Raw genomic sequence first — 16228 nt, forward strand, 5'->3', positions numbered from 1 at the left:
AAAAAAAAAAAACTGTTTGGTAAAAGCTTTTCATCAGTCAACATCTACTTTTTTAATTAAGAAGCTTTACTAAGATGGAGATTTAGTTCATAATCGTGCATATAAAACCTAAACAATACACAGCATTTCTAGATTTTAATGTCTACAAACTACCTTTTTTCTATTATGAAATATAATACCCATACAAAAAAGTATTATATATAAAACATGGGCATATAGACTATACGGTAAACACCTGAGTGGCCACCACTCAGATCAAGAAATAGACCACTGTCAAAACTCTAGAAGAACCCAGCACCCACCTTATCCTCAGAGTTAATATCATGAATGTTACGGGAATCACTTCTCTGCTTTTCTTGATAGCTTTACCACATATATATGTATTTCTAGGCTGGTGTTTCTTGATCTTTTTTTTTTTCCCATTATCAACCCTAAGTAGTCTTTTCAGAATTTTCTTCTAATCACTCCCCTATGACATTTTTACACACATACACAATCTGTTTACATATTTTATGTGTATCTGTGATTTTATAAATAAAAAGTATCTGAGGCCTACTTTTTTTTATTTTTTATGTTAAAATTTTTTTTTAATTAATTCATTTATTTTTGGCCGCATTGGGTCTTCGGTGCTGCACGTGGGCTTTCTCTAGTTGCGGCGAGCGGGGGCTACTCTTCGTTGCGATGCGCAGGCTTCTCATTGCAGTGGCTTCTCTTGTTGCGGAGCACGGGCTCTAGGCGCACGGGCTTCAGTAGTTGTGGCACGCGGGCTCAGGAGTTGTGGCTCGCTGGCTCTAGAGCGCAGGTTCAGTACTTGTGGCGCACAGGCTTAGTTGCTCCACAGAATGTGGGATCCTCTCAGACCAGGGATTGAACCCGTGTTCCCTGCATTGGCAGGCAGATTCTTAACCACTGCGCCACCAGGGAAATCCCAAGTTAAAATTTTAAAGGCTACTAGTATTTCACTTAATTTTATAACTGTATTTGCTGTTTAATGTAATATATTCCTTATATAAATTGTGACACATCAAATTACACATGCAAATTAACAATTTATATAATAACAGCAATGCAATCAAGTTTTTAAAAAATTAAAATTCATTTTTCCAACAAAACACATTGAAAAAATTAATTTCCTACAATATTTAATAAACTTTGAACTTTTGCTTGCTCTGAGAAGAAACTTTTAATTTAATTAGCTACTAGATACTCATTAAAATATTACTGACATTTTTTTCTTGTCAGTACTTAGTATAACTAATGAAGGGTTGAATAACTTTTGTTGAACTAAATAATAAAACAGAATATTTTTATTTAATTCTAAAAATCAAAGTCACACACAAAAGCAGAGAGAGGATCAAACATAACATCCACAAGGCAGCCAATGGCAACCAACTAACACACACAGACCACCTCTAGTGATGACTTCAAGATCAGTCATTTGAAAGTCCTCCAACCATCTATCCACCACAATTTTGTACCCCTGACCTTGCAGACGCTCTGCATATCTTCCACAAACTCAATGTCAGAGTAAATGGTGCTCATGTGATATTTGAGAAAACTCAAAAAGAAATCAAACACTAAGATTTTGCAGGTAGGGTTAAGATTTGGAGGGCCACAAACCATTGTAATATCAAATGTTTTTTCACCTCCAAGACAAATTTTTGCCACCAAAAGAAACAGTATGAACCCTGCCAAGAATGCATGTTCTAGACAATATAGGTTCATTTTTGAACTTCATATAAATGGATATACAGTGTATGTATTCTTTGCGTGATTTATTTAACTCAACACTCTTTTTAGTAGTCATTTATGATGCTACATGTGGCTGTGGATCATTTATTTTCATCGCAGTAGAATATTCCACTGCATGAATTTATTCATCCATTCTACTGCTGGTGGACATTTGGGCTGGTTCTGGGTTTGAACCATTACAAACAATGCTGCCATAAACATTCTTATAAATATGTACCACAGCACATGTGCACAAGTTTGTCTAAATATATATCTAAGAAAGGAACTCCTAGGTAATAGTATATGCATCATATGTTCTACATCACTAGGTAATAATCAAACTTTTCCAAAGTGATTGTGCCAATCTACACTTGCATCAGATCATCCTCCAATCCTCTACAACCTCACTCTCACATGGTATTGTCAGACTAAAATTTTCTGCAACTTTTAGGATAGTTAAATCTCATAATGGTTTTAATTTACATTTTCCTGATTGAACATTTTATATATTTATTAATAATTTGAATTTCTTCTCTGGTAAAATGCCTGTTTAAGGGTTTTTTTCTATTGGGTTGTATTTTTCTTACTGATCATAATAATATATATAATTATCCATTTATATGATATATATTATCATATATAAATTATGTTACATACAATTACATATATAATCTAATAATTAAATCTCTGGTAGTTATTCTAAATATAAGTCCTGTTAGTTACATGTGTTGCAAATATATTCTCCCACTTTATACTTGCTTTTTTCATACTCTATGTTATCTTTAGATGAACGTAACGTACTATCATTTTTCTTTATGTTTTGTTTTTGCATCTTGTTTGATAATCCTTACCTAAGGCTAAAGTCATGCTTATCTATAAAACTTTTAATTGTACTTTTCACTTTTTGGTCTATAATCCACATAGAATTGATTTTTTTGTGCATGTTGTGAGATAGGGAGTCAATTTTGGTTTTGCCTTTATAGAAGCCCAACTGTCTCGGCATCATTTTTTTAAAAAGCCCTTTCACCACTGCTCCATAATGCTCCTATCAAAAATCAAGTGTCCACATATGTGTTGGTCTATTTCCATTCCAAGAAATATTCTGTTCCATCATCTCTTTGTCTAGCCCTCTGCTAACACCCCAGTGTCCTAATTACAAAACAAATCTTAATATCTAGTAGGTCAAGTCCTGCTACCTTGTTATTTTTCCAATTCAAAAGTATCTCGGCTATACTTAGCCCTCTGCATTTCCTTATAAATCTTAGAGTTAGCTTGTCTATTGAAGACTAAGTAAATCTTCTGAGATTATGGTTGTGGTATCACTGAATCTGTACATTAAATAGGAAGATTAATGTCACTAAAAGAAAAAAAAGGCTTCAGGGAATTCCCTGGTGGTCCAGTGGTTAGGACTCCGGAGCTTCCAATGCAGGGGGCACAGGTTCGATCCCTGGTTGGGGAACTAGGATCCTGCATGCCGTGCAGCATGGCCAAAATCAAAACAAGACAAAAAAACAAGGCTTCAAATCCATGAATAGTATTTCTCTCAATTTATTTAGGTCTCTTTAAATATCTCACAATAAGATTTTAATATATTCTCCATGAAGAGGTCTTACACATAATTTTTGGGATGATTCTTGAGTGTCTGATTATTTGGGTAGCTTTTATAAACTTTTTTAAAATTTTAATATCTAACTGTTGCTGATACATAGAAGTTGTACTTTTATATGTTAAACATATTATCATTTTTACTTTTTGCATATCAAGCTATCTTACTAAATTCTGTTAATGTTCCTAATTTTTATATGTAGAAGATTTTAGATTTTCTATGTTCACAATCATATCATATGTGTTGACAGTTGTGTATTTTGCTTATTTTTCTTTCTTGCCTAATATAATAGAATGAACAGAAGCGATCACAACCCGTATCTCTGTCTTGTTCCTGATCTCAACGTGGAATCTTTCAAGGTTTCACCATTAAATATAAGGTTTGGTTTAAACCATCAAATATCTTATTGAGAAAGCTGCCTTATACTCTTATTTGCTAAGAGCATCTTTGTGAATAGATACTGAATTTCATCACGTAATTTTTTTCTACATATACTGAGATGGTTTTTCTCCTTCAATCTGACAATGCAATGAACAGCACTGATTTTCTGTTAACCCTACCTCATACTTCTAAGATGACCCCCACTCAGTACTGCTATATCAGCCTGTTTGTGAATCTGGTCTATATTTTTTCTTATATTATACTTTCTTAAATCAAGGTCATGCTACCTTCATAAATGAGGGAGGAATTATTTCTTCCTTCAATTTTTTGTACGACTCTAAACAAGTTTATTTTTGAGAAGAGTTTTCAATACTGACTGATTTTTTTAATGATTATAAGAGTATGAAAACTTTTAAATTATAATTTCTCTTATGTGGGTTTTATAAATAATATTACTAAGAATTTGTGAACACCATCTAGCTTTTTCATTTACTGGCATAGGTTGTTCAAAATACCTTATTGTATTTTCAACATATGCCATTATGTCTTAATTCTTTTCTATTCCTGATATTTGCACATACTCTTCTTTTTCCCTGACCAGTCTCATGAAATGTTTACCCATTTTGTCAGTTTTTTCAAACCAACATTTAGCTTTCTTGAAACTACCATATGCATATTGTTTCTACTGAGAAATAATTCACATACCACAAAATGCCCTTTTAAAGTACATAATTAAAAGGATTTTACTACATTCATAGAATTGTGTAAACATTACCACTGTCTAATTTCAGAAAATTTTCATTAACACAAAAATAAACTCTGTACCCATTAACGGTCATTCCCCATTCCCTCATCCCTCCAGCCCCTGGCAAGCATTAATCTGCTTTTGGTCTCTATGGATTTGCCTGTTTTGGACATTTCATATAAATGGAATCATACACTATGGGGCCTTCTGCATCTGGCCTCTTTCTCTTAGCATAACGTTTTCAAGATTCATTCATGTTGTATTACTTACCAGGACTTCATTCCTTCTTATTGCCAAGTAATATTCCGTTGTATGGATGTGCTACATTTTATCCATTCATCAGTGGATTGACATTTAGGTTGTTTCCACTTTTGACCTATTATATATAACACTGCTAACACTCATGTAGAAGTTTTTGTGTAGATATATGTTTTCAATTCTGTAGAGTATGTATACTAAGAGTGGAACTTTTGGGTCATATGGTAACTCTATGTTTAACTTTTGAGGAAGTTTTCTAACTACATTTTCTAACACAGCTGAACCACCAGCAATGTACAAAAGTTCCAATTTATCCACACATTCACCAATAATTGTAAATGTTCTTCTTTTCAAAGTGGTATCTCATTGAAGTTTTTTTTAATTGAAGAATAGTTGATTTACAATGTTGTGTTGATTTCTGCATACAGCACAGTGACTCAGTTATACATATTCTTTTCCATTCTGATTTATCACAGGATATTGAACATAGTTCCCTGTGCTATAAAGTAGGACCTTGTTGTTTATTCATTCTATTTATACTAGTTTGCATTTGCTAATCCCAAACTCCCAATCCTTCCCTCCCCCGCCCTCCTACCCCCTGGCAACCACAAGTCTGTTCTCTATGTCTGTGAGTCTGTTTCTGTTTCATAGATATGTTCATTTGTGTCCTGTTTTAGATTCCACATATAAGTGATATCACATGGTATTTGCCTTTCTCTTTCTTACTTCACTTAGTATGATATTGCTGCAAATGGCATTATTTCATTCTTTTTTATGGCTGAGTAATATTCCATTGTATATACATACCACATCTTCTTTATCCATTCATCTGTAGATGGACATTTAGGTTGCTTCCATGTCTTGGCTATTGTAAATAGTGCTGCTATGAACACTGGGGTGCATGTATCTTTTCAAATTAGTTTTCGTCTTTTCCGGATATATGCCCAGGAGTGGGATTGCTGCATCATATGGTAACTCTATTTTTAGTTTGTTGAGGAACTGCCATAATGTTTTCCACAGTTGGTGGGAATTTATATTCCCACCAACAGTGTAAGAGGGTTCCCTTTTCTCCATACCTTCTCCAACATTTATTATTTGTTGACTTTTTAATGATGGCTATTCTGACCACTGTGAGGTAGTATTTCATTGTAGTTTTGACTTTCATTTTCCTAGTGACTAAGTTATTGAGCATATTTTCATGTGCTTATTGGCCACCTGAATATCTTCTTTGGAGAAATGTCTATTCAAATCGTTTGCCCATTTTAAAACTGGGTTATTTGTTTTCTCATTGTTGAGACTAAAAGTTTTATATATATTCTGGATACTAGCACCTTAGCAAATAGATGATTTGTAAGTATTTTCTTCCATTCTGTGAGTTGTCTTTTCACTTTCTTCATAGGACCCTTTAAAGCAAAAAAGTGTTTAATTTCAGTGGAGGCCAGTTTATCTAGTTTTTCCTTTGTTGCTTCTGCTTTTGATGTCATATCTGAAAAACTATTGCCAAGTCCAAGGTCACAAAGATTTATGCCTATGTTCTCTTTAGAATTTTATAGTTTTTGCTCTTACACTTAAGCATATGTCTCAATTTGTTAATATTTGTATATGGTATGAACAAAGGATCCAACATCATTCTTTTGCATGTGGATATCCAGTTGTCGCAGTAGCATTTTTTGAAGAACTGTTCTTTCCTATTGAATTGCCTTGGCACCCTTGCAACTGACAATAAATGTAATGGTTTATTTCTGGAGCCTCAATTCTATTCCACTGAAGTATATGTCTATTCTTATGCCAGTACCATGTTGCCTTGATTACTATAGATTTGAGTAAGTTTTGAAACTGGGAATATGAGTCCTTTAACTTTGTTCTTTTTCAAGATAATTTTGGCTATTCTTGGTCTCTTCCTTTCTATATGAATTTTAGAATCAGCTCATCAATTTCTTCAAAAAAGACAGCTGAAATTTTGATAAGGATTAAGTTGAATCTGTAGACCAATTTGGGATGTATTGTCATCTTAACAATATTAAGCCTTGTAATCTATGAACATGGGATGGCTTTCCATTAATTTAATTTGTTCTTTCAAAAAAATTTTTGTGGCTTTCCACAAACAACTCTTGCACCTCTTTTGTTAAATTTATTCCTAAGTATTTTATTCTTTTTAATGTTATTGTACAAGGAATTTTCTCTTAATTTCATTTTTGTATTTTTCATTGCTAGTGTATAAAAATACAACTGATTTTTGTACAATGATCTTGATCCTGCAACCTTGTTGAACTTGATATTAGCTCTAATAGTTCATCTGTGGACTCTGTAGGATTATCCATATACAATGAGTTCCTATTATTTGTGGTAGTTATGTTTTCTAAAGTTGTCATGACTGCTGAATTAGCGAGTATTGAATGACTGTCCTAGGGGTAATACACATACACAGATTATGATCTTAAATCCTAAAGGTATCTCATTCTAGTTGATTCTCTTTTCTTTATTTCACAAAAGAGAGAATGAGGTTCAGAAGTGTTAAGGAAACTGCCTGAGGCCACTTCCCCAGTGGGTACCAGAGTTGGGACTCAAACTCCATAGAACTGGCTCCAGAGCCAGAGTTTCTCTTACTATATTGTACTGTCCCTTATCCTCTGGTCACTTCTGTATGAAAGCTGAAACAAAAAGGTAGAGTGTTGCCTTTTTCAACCTCAGCTGAGGTGTGTGTCAGGCAACTCAAATTTTTCACAACAATTTTCAAATTTTTTCCCAAATTTTTCACATGTCCTTGAATGACTACAAAAGCACTGTAAGTATTCATTTTGGAGTTACAAATAAATTTTAGTGAGTAGGTGAATTCTCCACAAATAATGAGAATCATCTGTACAAGATTATGCCATCTGCAAATAGAGATAGTTTTACTTCTTTTCCAATCTGCATGATTTTATTTCATTTTCATGTCTAACTGCTCTAGCTAAAACCTCCACTACAATGTTGAATAGAGGTGGACAGGGCTGATATCTTGATCCTAATCTTTGGGGAAATGCTTTCAACCTTTCACCATTAAGTATGATGTTAGTTGTGGGTTATTCAGATACCCTTTATCAGGTTGAGGAAGTTCCCTTTTATTCCTAGTTTATCAAGTGTTTTATCATGATAGGGTGCTGGATTCTGTTAAATGCTTTTTCTGTTTATACTGAGATGATTTTTGGAATGTGTTTTTGTCCTTTCTTCTATTAATATGGCATATTATGTTGATTAGTTTTTGTATGGTGAACTAACCTCACAATCCTGGGATAACTCCCACCTGGATTGTGCATAATCCTTTTTATATGTTGCTGGATTCAGTTTTGTGGTTTTGTTGAGGATTTCTGCATCTCTATTCATAACAGATACTAGTCTGTAGTTTTCTTGTGCAATGATTGTCTAGTTTTGATATCAGAGTAATACCGGCTTCATAGAATGATTTAGGAAGTGTCCCTCCTCTTCTATATTTTGGAAGAGTTTATGAAGCATTAGTGTTAATTCTTTAAATGTTTGGTAGAATTCACCAGTGAAGTCACCTGGGTCTATAGTTTTCATTTGGTAAATTCTTGATTACTCATCCAGTCTCTCATTACAGGTCTATTCAGATTTTCTGTCTTCTTAAGTCAGTTTCAGTAGGTTTGTGTCTTTCTAGAAATTTGTCCATTTTGTCTGTTATCTATTTGTTGGCATAAAATAGTTCACAATATTCTATTATACTCTTTTTTATTTTGGTTAAGATCATACTAATGTTCACTCTTTCATTCCTCATTTTAATAATCTGAGCCTTCCTTTTTCTTGGTTAGTCTAGCCGAAAGTTTGTCAATTTTGTTCATCTTTTCAAATAACCAACTCTTGGTTTTATCTTCTACTGTTTTTCTATTCCCTATTTATTTCCACTCAAATTTTTATTATGTCCTTCCTTCTGCTTAGTTGGGTTTAGATTGCTCTTCTTTGCCTTGTTAATTAAGATGGAAGTTTAGGGTCACTTGAGACCTTTTTTAATGGAGGTGTTTACAGTTATAAATTTCCCTCTGAGCACTGGTTTTGATGCATCCCATAATTTTTGTATGTTGTTTTCATTTTCATTAGTCTCTATTTTTTAAATTTCCCTTGTGATTTCTTTTTTGATCCATTGATTATTTAGGGTAAGGTTGTTTAATTTCTACAGATTTGTCAAATTTCCCAAATTTCCTTCTGTTACTGATTTCTGATTTCATTATATTATAGCTAGAGAACATACTCTGTATAATTTCATCCTTTCAAATTTATTGGGAATAAATTTATTTTATGACCTAATATATATCTATGCTGGAGAAAAATACATGCTGCACTTGAGAAGAATGTGTATTTTGCTGATTTGGGGTGAAGTGTTCTGTAGATGTCTAGTTAGTTTATACTCTTGTTCATGTCTTCTGTTTCTTGTTGATCTACCTAGCTGTTCTATCCTTTATTGAAAGTGGGATATTTACATTTGCAACTATTATTATTTAATTGTGTATTTTTCCCCTCAATTGTGTCAGTTTTTGCTTTATGTATTTTGAGGTTCCTTTGAAAGATGAACTTATGTTTATAACTGTTATACTTTCTTGATGAACTGACCCTTTTATCATTACAAAATTCCCTTGTCTCTAGTAAAGTTTCATCTTAAAGTCTTATTTTGTCAGATATTAGTTCAATCACTCCAGCTCCCTTTTAATTACTATTTGTATGTGTATCTTTTTTCATCTTCTTATTGCCAACCTATTGGTGTATTTTAATCTAAAGTGTGTCTCTTACAGACAGCATTTATAGCTGACACGTTTCTTTACCCAGTCTGCCAATATCTTGTCTTTTAATCGAAATGCTTGATCTGTTTACACTTAATTTCTGATAAGACAGGATTTATATCTTCCTTTGCTGTTTCCTGTCTTATGTCTTTTTTTCCCCTCTATTCCTCCATCGCTGACTTCTTTTTGTTAAAATAGATATTTTCTAGAGTACCATTTAAATTCCCTTGCCATTTTTTTTACTATATTTTTTGAGTTATTTTCTTAACTAACATCTTAACTTACAACAATCCATTTTGAATTAATACCAACTTAACTTCAGTAGTATACAAAAACTTCACTCCCATATACCTGTTCTCTCTCCTTTCCTTTGTGTTATTATTGCCATACAAATGATGTCTTTATATATTACATGCCTATCAACACAGATTTATAATTTTTGCTTTATACAGTTAGTTATCTTTTAAATCAGATAGGGAAAAAATTACAAACAAAAAGTATATTTATATTTTCTTTTATATTTACCTATATAGTTACCTTTACCAGTATGCTTTATTTCTTCATGTGGATTTGAGCGTCCTTTCATTTCAGTCTGAAGGACTCCATTCATCTAATATGTCATATAGAGATCTGCTAATGACAAACTTAAAACTTGGTTTTTAATTCACCTGAGATTGTCTTAATTTCTCCACTTAGAAGGATATTTTTGCTGGATATAAAATACTTGGTTTGTAGTCTTTTTCTTTCAGCACTTTGAATGTGTCATACCATTGCCTTCTTGCCTCCATGATTTCTGATGAGAAAGCACCTGTTTACCTTATTGAGATTAACTTTTATGAAAAAAGCTGCTCTTCTCTTGCTACTTTCAATATTCTTTTTACATTTGGCTTCTGACAGCTTGATTATAATGTGTCTTATTGTGAATGTCGTTGTTGTGAATACCACTGTGTTTATCCTTCTGGAAATCCTTGAGTTGCTTGAATGTGTAGATTTTGGTCTTTTACCAAATTTGGAAAGAGTTTGGCTATTATACCTTCAAGAATACTTTCTACCCTTTTCTCATTTCCTTTTGGAACTCCTATGATACACATGTTAGTATGCTTGATGGTGTCCCACAGATCTCTGAGGCTCTGTTTATTTTTCTTCATTCCTTTTCTTTATTTCTGTTCCTCAGACTGGACAATCCCAACTAACCTTTCTTCAAGTTTGTTTACTCTTTCCTCAGCTAACTCAAATCTAATTCAAATCTTCTGTTGAGCCCTTCTAGTTAATTTTTCATTTGAGTTGTACTTCTCAACTCCAGAATTTCTATTTGGTTCTATTTAATAATCTGTATCTCTTTATTGATGTTCTCTACTTAGTAAGACATCATTCTCATATTTTCCTTTAGCTCTTAGACATAGTTTTCTTTAGCTCTTTGAACATAATTAAAATAGGTGATTTAGGATAAAGAAGATGTGGCACATATATACAATGGAATATTACTCAGCCATAAAAAGAAACGAAATTGAGTTATTTGTAGTGAGGTGGATGGATCTAGAGTCTGTCATACAGAGTGAAGTCAGAAAGAGAAAAACAAATACCATATGCTAACACATATATGGAATCTAAAAAAAAAAATGGTTCTGAAGAACCTAGGGGCAGGACAGGAATAAAGACGCAGATCTAGAGAATGGACTTGAGGACACAGGGAGGGGGAAGGGTAAAGTGGGGACAAAGTGAGAGAGTGGCATGGACTTATATATACTACCAAATGTAAAATAGCTAGTGGGAAGCAGCCACATGGCACAGGGAGATCAGATTAGTGCTTTGTGACCACCTAGAGAGGTAGGATAGGGAGGGTGGGAGGGAGATGCAAGAGGGAGGAGATATGGGGATATATGTATATGTATACCTGATTCACTTTGTTATAAAGCAGAAACTAACACACCATTGTAAAGCAATTATACTCCAATAAAGATGTTAAAAAAAAAAGGTGATTTAAAGTTTTTGCCTAGTAACTCCAGAATCTGGGCTTTCTTAGGGACAGTTTCTATTGTCTACTGTTTTTCTGGTGTTCAGCCATACTTTCTGCATCCCTCATAACTTTCTGTTGAAAACAACATTTTAAATAATATAATGTGGCAACTCTGTAAATCAAGATTCTCCTCCCTCCTCAGGGTTTTTTGTTGTTATTGCTGTTTGCTGTTCTTACTGTTTATAAATTTAGTACCTTTCTTAAACTAATTCTGTAAAGTCCATATTCTTTGGCAAGTACAACCACTGCTTGGTTAGCTTAGTGATAATCTTTGGTTGTTGAGAGATTTCATTAAATGCCTTGCCAAGGGGTTCTCTGTGCATATTGGGGGATGCTTTCAACATTCAGTCAGGCAGTTTACAACTCTGCCTTAGCCATCACATCCTGCTTGCCCAGAGACTCAAGGTCAACCATGGTGACAACTTAAGGCGTTCTTAGGTCTTTCTTGAGCATGCACACAGCCCTGGACATGACACAGCTATATGCATATATGTGACCTTCAAAATTTCCAGGAATATACTGGAGCTTTGCAAAGCCCCTTAGGATATCTCATTTTCCAGTTTTTCCTTTTAAGCTTTTTGAATAGCCTATTTGTTTGCCCCAACTGTTATCCACTGCCTCAGGTAGTCACAAAGGTAAACAACTTCCATCCAAATGTTTTTGACAAATGCCTCCAGAGAAAGATTTTTGCAAATGGGTGAGCTCCCAGTCAGGCCAAATACATAAAAATCCATGAATGGTGGTTCCCAGGAAATTACCAGACAGGTCAAATAATGAAGATTCTCCAGAATGATGTTTTTAGAGAGCTCTAAATCCATCCAGCCCCCTCCAGTGGCTGCTAGACTGCTGTTTTTTACTGAGATTGTGGGACCTCTTTGTTTTCGAGACTACTGTAGAGCTGGGTAGAGGGCAATGGAAATAGGGCAAGTTAAAATGCCACAAAACTCACTGTTCTTAGTAAGATTTAGTCACTCACTTGAATAAATACTCTTTGGATTGTTGCAAGCTTTTGGTTATTTCCAGAGTTCTGAAAAAGTTGATTTTGACAATTTTTGGCAATGTTCTCATTGCTTTTATAGAGGAGGGGCTTTTTGGAGGTCCTATTTCAACATTCTTCTGAGGTCAGTCTGCTTTTTATTTTATTTATTTTCATCATTTCTTTCTTCTTTCTTTGGGCATACTTTGCTGGTCTTACTCAGACTTCCTGAGATTGATCAGCTCATTAATTTTAAGCCGTTCTTCTTTTCTAGCATATACATTTAAGATTATATATTCCCTCTAAGTACTACTATAGCTGCATCCCACAACTTTTGTTCTATAATATTTTATATTATATATTATATTCAGTATAAAATACTTTCTAATTTCTGATATGCTTTCCTCTTTTGCCCAGGTGTTTCTTAGAAATATATTTAATTTCCAAACATAACGCAATGTTCTAGTCGGCTTTCTGCTTCTGATTTCTAGCTAAAATTTAACTGTACACTGTGTTCAGAAAACATAATATGGTTTCAATGCTTTGAAATTTGAGACTGAACTTGTGGCTTAAAATATGGTCAACTGAAAAAATTTTGTAGTTGGAAGGTGTTAATTAGATACATCTATGAAAAAAAGTGGTAATCCTTTTGTTATAATCTTCTACATCCTTATTGATTTTATGGTTGTTCTATCAATTACTGAGAAAGGGGTGTTAAATCTCCCACTGCAGTTGGTTACTTGTTCATTGGTCTTTATATCTGATTTACTGTGAGGCTATGTTAGTAGATGTGTTCAAACTGGAAATAATTATGTCTTCCTAGTTAAGTTTTATCCATATGAAGTGAGCCTTGTGAACAACAGTAATTTTTTTTCCAAGCCTTACATCTAAGTCTTGAAAACTATTTGATTGGGTTTTTAAAAATCCAGTCTGACAATGTTTAATTGGAAATTAATCCACTTACATTTAATGAGAATTACTGTTATATATGGATCAACATCTACCTCCATCCTACTTTGTACTGCTTCTCCCACTTGTTCTGTCTCTCCTACTACTTTTTCTTTTTTTTTTTTTTTGCGGTACGCGGGCCTCTCACCGCCGTGGCCTCTCCCGCCGCGGAGCACAGGCTCCGGACGCGCAGGCCCAGCGGCCATGGCTCACGGACCCAGCCGCTCCGCGGCACATGGGATCCTCCCAGACCGGGGCACGAACCCGTGTCCCCTGCATCGGCAGGCGGACTCTCAACCACTGCGCCACCAGGGAAGCCCTCTCCTACTACTTTTTTTCTTTGAATTTATTATTAAAAAGAATTATTCCAAATGTTTTCCCTGTACTGGTTTGGAATTTTTATACTCAAATTGTGTTCTTTTAGAAGTTACCCTTGAAAATATTACATGCATCCTTTTAACTTATCAATGTCTAATGTTAATCAATACCTTATAAAAATACCTTTTTCTCCATCATCATTATTCCTGATATGTTATTGTTTTAATTCTGTATACTTTTTAAGTTTTGTAATTACTGTTGAGTAATCAATGTTCATTTATATTTATTCACATAAAATGACTTTCATTGTTCTTCTATCTTTTTTGCATCTCTGATCTGCATTTTCCTCTGCCTGAAATAAATTCTTTAAATTTCCTTTGGTAAGTTGGCTGGTGGCACACACTCTCAATTGTGTGTCTAAAGGTCTATTTTACAATCATTCTTACAAGGTATTTTTTGCTTGGTGTAGAATTTGTGGTTGGCAGTTATTTTCTTTCAGACTATTACAGATATCCCACTATCTTTTAGCTTCCACTACTGCTGTTGAAAAGTCATCCATCAGACTAACTAATATGACTTTGAAGGAGTTCTGCCCTTCCATCTTGCAAAGATTTTCTATATTTGGTTTTCTGTAGTCACTATATCTTTCTATATGTGAATGTCTTTTAATATACACTTTTGGAATTAGTTAAACTTCTTTAACGTCTGATTTGATGTTCTGTAAATTTTCTAGTGATCAAACCTTCAAGTATTTTGTCTACTCTATCTTTCTCTCCTCTCCTTCTAGGACTCCAGGTAAATACGTATTTGACATTTTCACTCTATCCACTATGCCCCTTTTCCTTTTTTCCTGTACCTTTCATCTTTTTTCTCTTCATGCTGTATTAGGGACTTCTTTTGATCTATCTTCCAATTCACAAATTCTATCTTCATCTATAGCTACTCTTTTCTTAAACTTGTCCATTGGGTTTCAATTTCAATTATCATGTCTCAGTTCAAAATGCTCTTTCTTTTTTTTATATTTCAAATCCCATAGGTCACATTTTATAGTTTCCTATGCCTTGCAACTGTATTCAAACTTGTCCCTTATTTCTTTAAAATTGAATCGTTTTTGTAATTGTACATTCCAATCTCTAAGATTTCTAAGGCATTAAAAGTCTTTTTCCGTTTTCTGTTCTCATTCATGTTGTCTTGTTTTGTCGTGTGCCTGCTTATGTGTGACTGAATGCTGGTCACTCTACTTGAAAAACTGTTTATAGGAGTAAGTAATGTAAAGCATAAAATAAAGGTATTTTCCTTTTGAGAGGATTTGTGTTTGCTTCTTTTGGGCATGAGAGAACACTACCAGTTCTGGACCATGTTAAATCACAATCAAGGCTTAAGGTTTGCTAGACAACTCAGGCATTTTGAAAGCAGGCTGTAATTCCTCAGGATGGCTAATCCATTTCTTCAACCTGAGGGTGATGCCTCTGGAGTCCCAGTTTATCATGAGAAGGGCATCCTGTTAGACATCCCACCATATGAACATCCTGGGCTTTGATAATTCTTGCTCTTGCCCTGAAATACTGATAAACCAAAGTTCAAATTTACTGAAATTAGCAAATGCCACCAGGGCAAAAGCAGCTTCCATTCTCATTTACTTACCAGAGTAAAAATTTAGTCAGCTCCTCAACTTTTTATTTAAATGATTCAAGATACTGATAAACAATGTGACCTGTGAGGGAACTGGATTTTACTGACTTATTAAAAAATACTGGCACTTAATCCATGCTATACAAAAGTCCTTTGAAAATGATCCAAAGGCTTTTTATTCCTTACTAACTGTAGAAGTGTAATATTTTCATATTTATTATAGTATATGCAATGCTTAATGCTCTACCACTATCTACCATTTATGGCATGAATTCATGATCTGATATTCTTATTTATTTCTCCTATTAAGCAGTAGCATTCTTCTTATTAATTCTGATAGGTTCTTTTTCTTTTAAGTAGAAATAATCTATAATAAATGTGCAAATATCTTTTGATTTCCTGAAGTAGTCCTTAAATTTCAAATACATAGAATTTCTTAAGAAGAAATGAAACAAGTTCTTTAACTACACTTTATACCAAGTTTTGTCATCTCTGAGGTGGTCAGAATTTATTCAACATATCCCTAGCCTATTCTTTTTTCCAATGAAGTGGATTTTTTCCTTCTTTATATTTGGATATAACCAAATATAAAGTCATGAGAATTCAACTTGTCTACTGCTTAAGCTTTCTTCACACATAAAGACCTGTTTCGATGTTGTGAAACTGGGAAGCTGAAAACTTTGAAACAAGAGCAAACATGCAGTCATCCTAAAAGTATTCCTAATTTTCTCGTGGCTTTTTTTTTCTTTTTGGCTGTGTGGCATGTGGGATCTTAGTTCCCCAACCAGGGATTGAACCTGCACCACCTGAAGTGGAAGCGTGGAGTCTTAACCACTGGACAGCCAGG

The 16228-nt window shown here is 34.0% G+C and overlaps 1 protein-coding gene across 6 annotated transcripts in view; it reads right to left on the reverse strand.

Moving 5' to 3' along the window:
- The window catches only part of NRDC (nardilysin convertase), a gene marked incomplete at its 5' end in the record, with an annotated part of 92076 nt that overhangs the window by 47167 nt on the left and 28681 nt on the right, over window positions 1–16228 (reverse strand). The window lies entirely within an intron of this gene.

This window comes from Mesoplodon mirus (genome assembly GCF_964341445.2).
Source record: "Mesoplodon mirus genome assembly, chromosome: 3".
Taxonomy (NCBI): Eukaryota; Metazoa; Chordata; class Mammalia; order Artiodactyla; family Ziphiidae; genus Mesoplodon; species Mesoplodon mirus.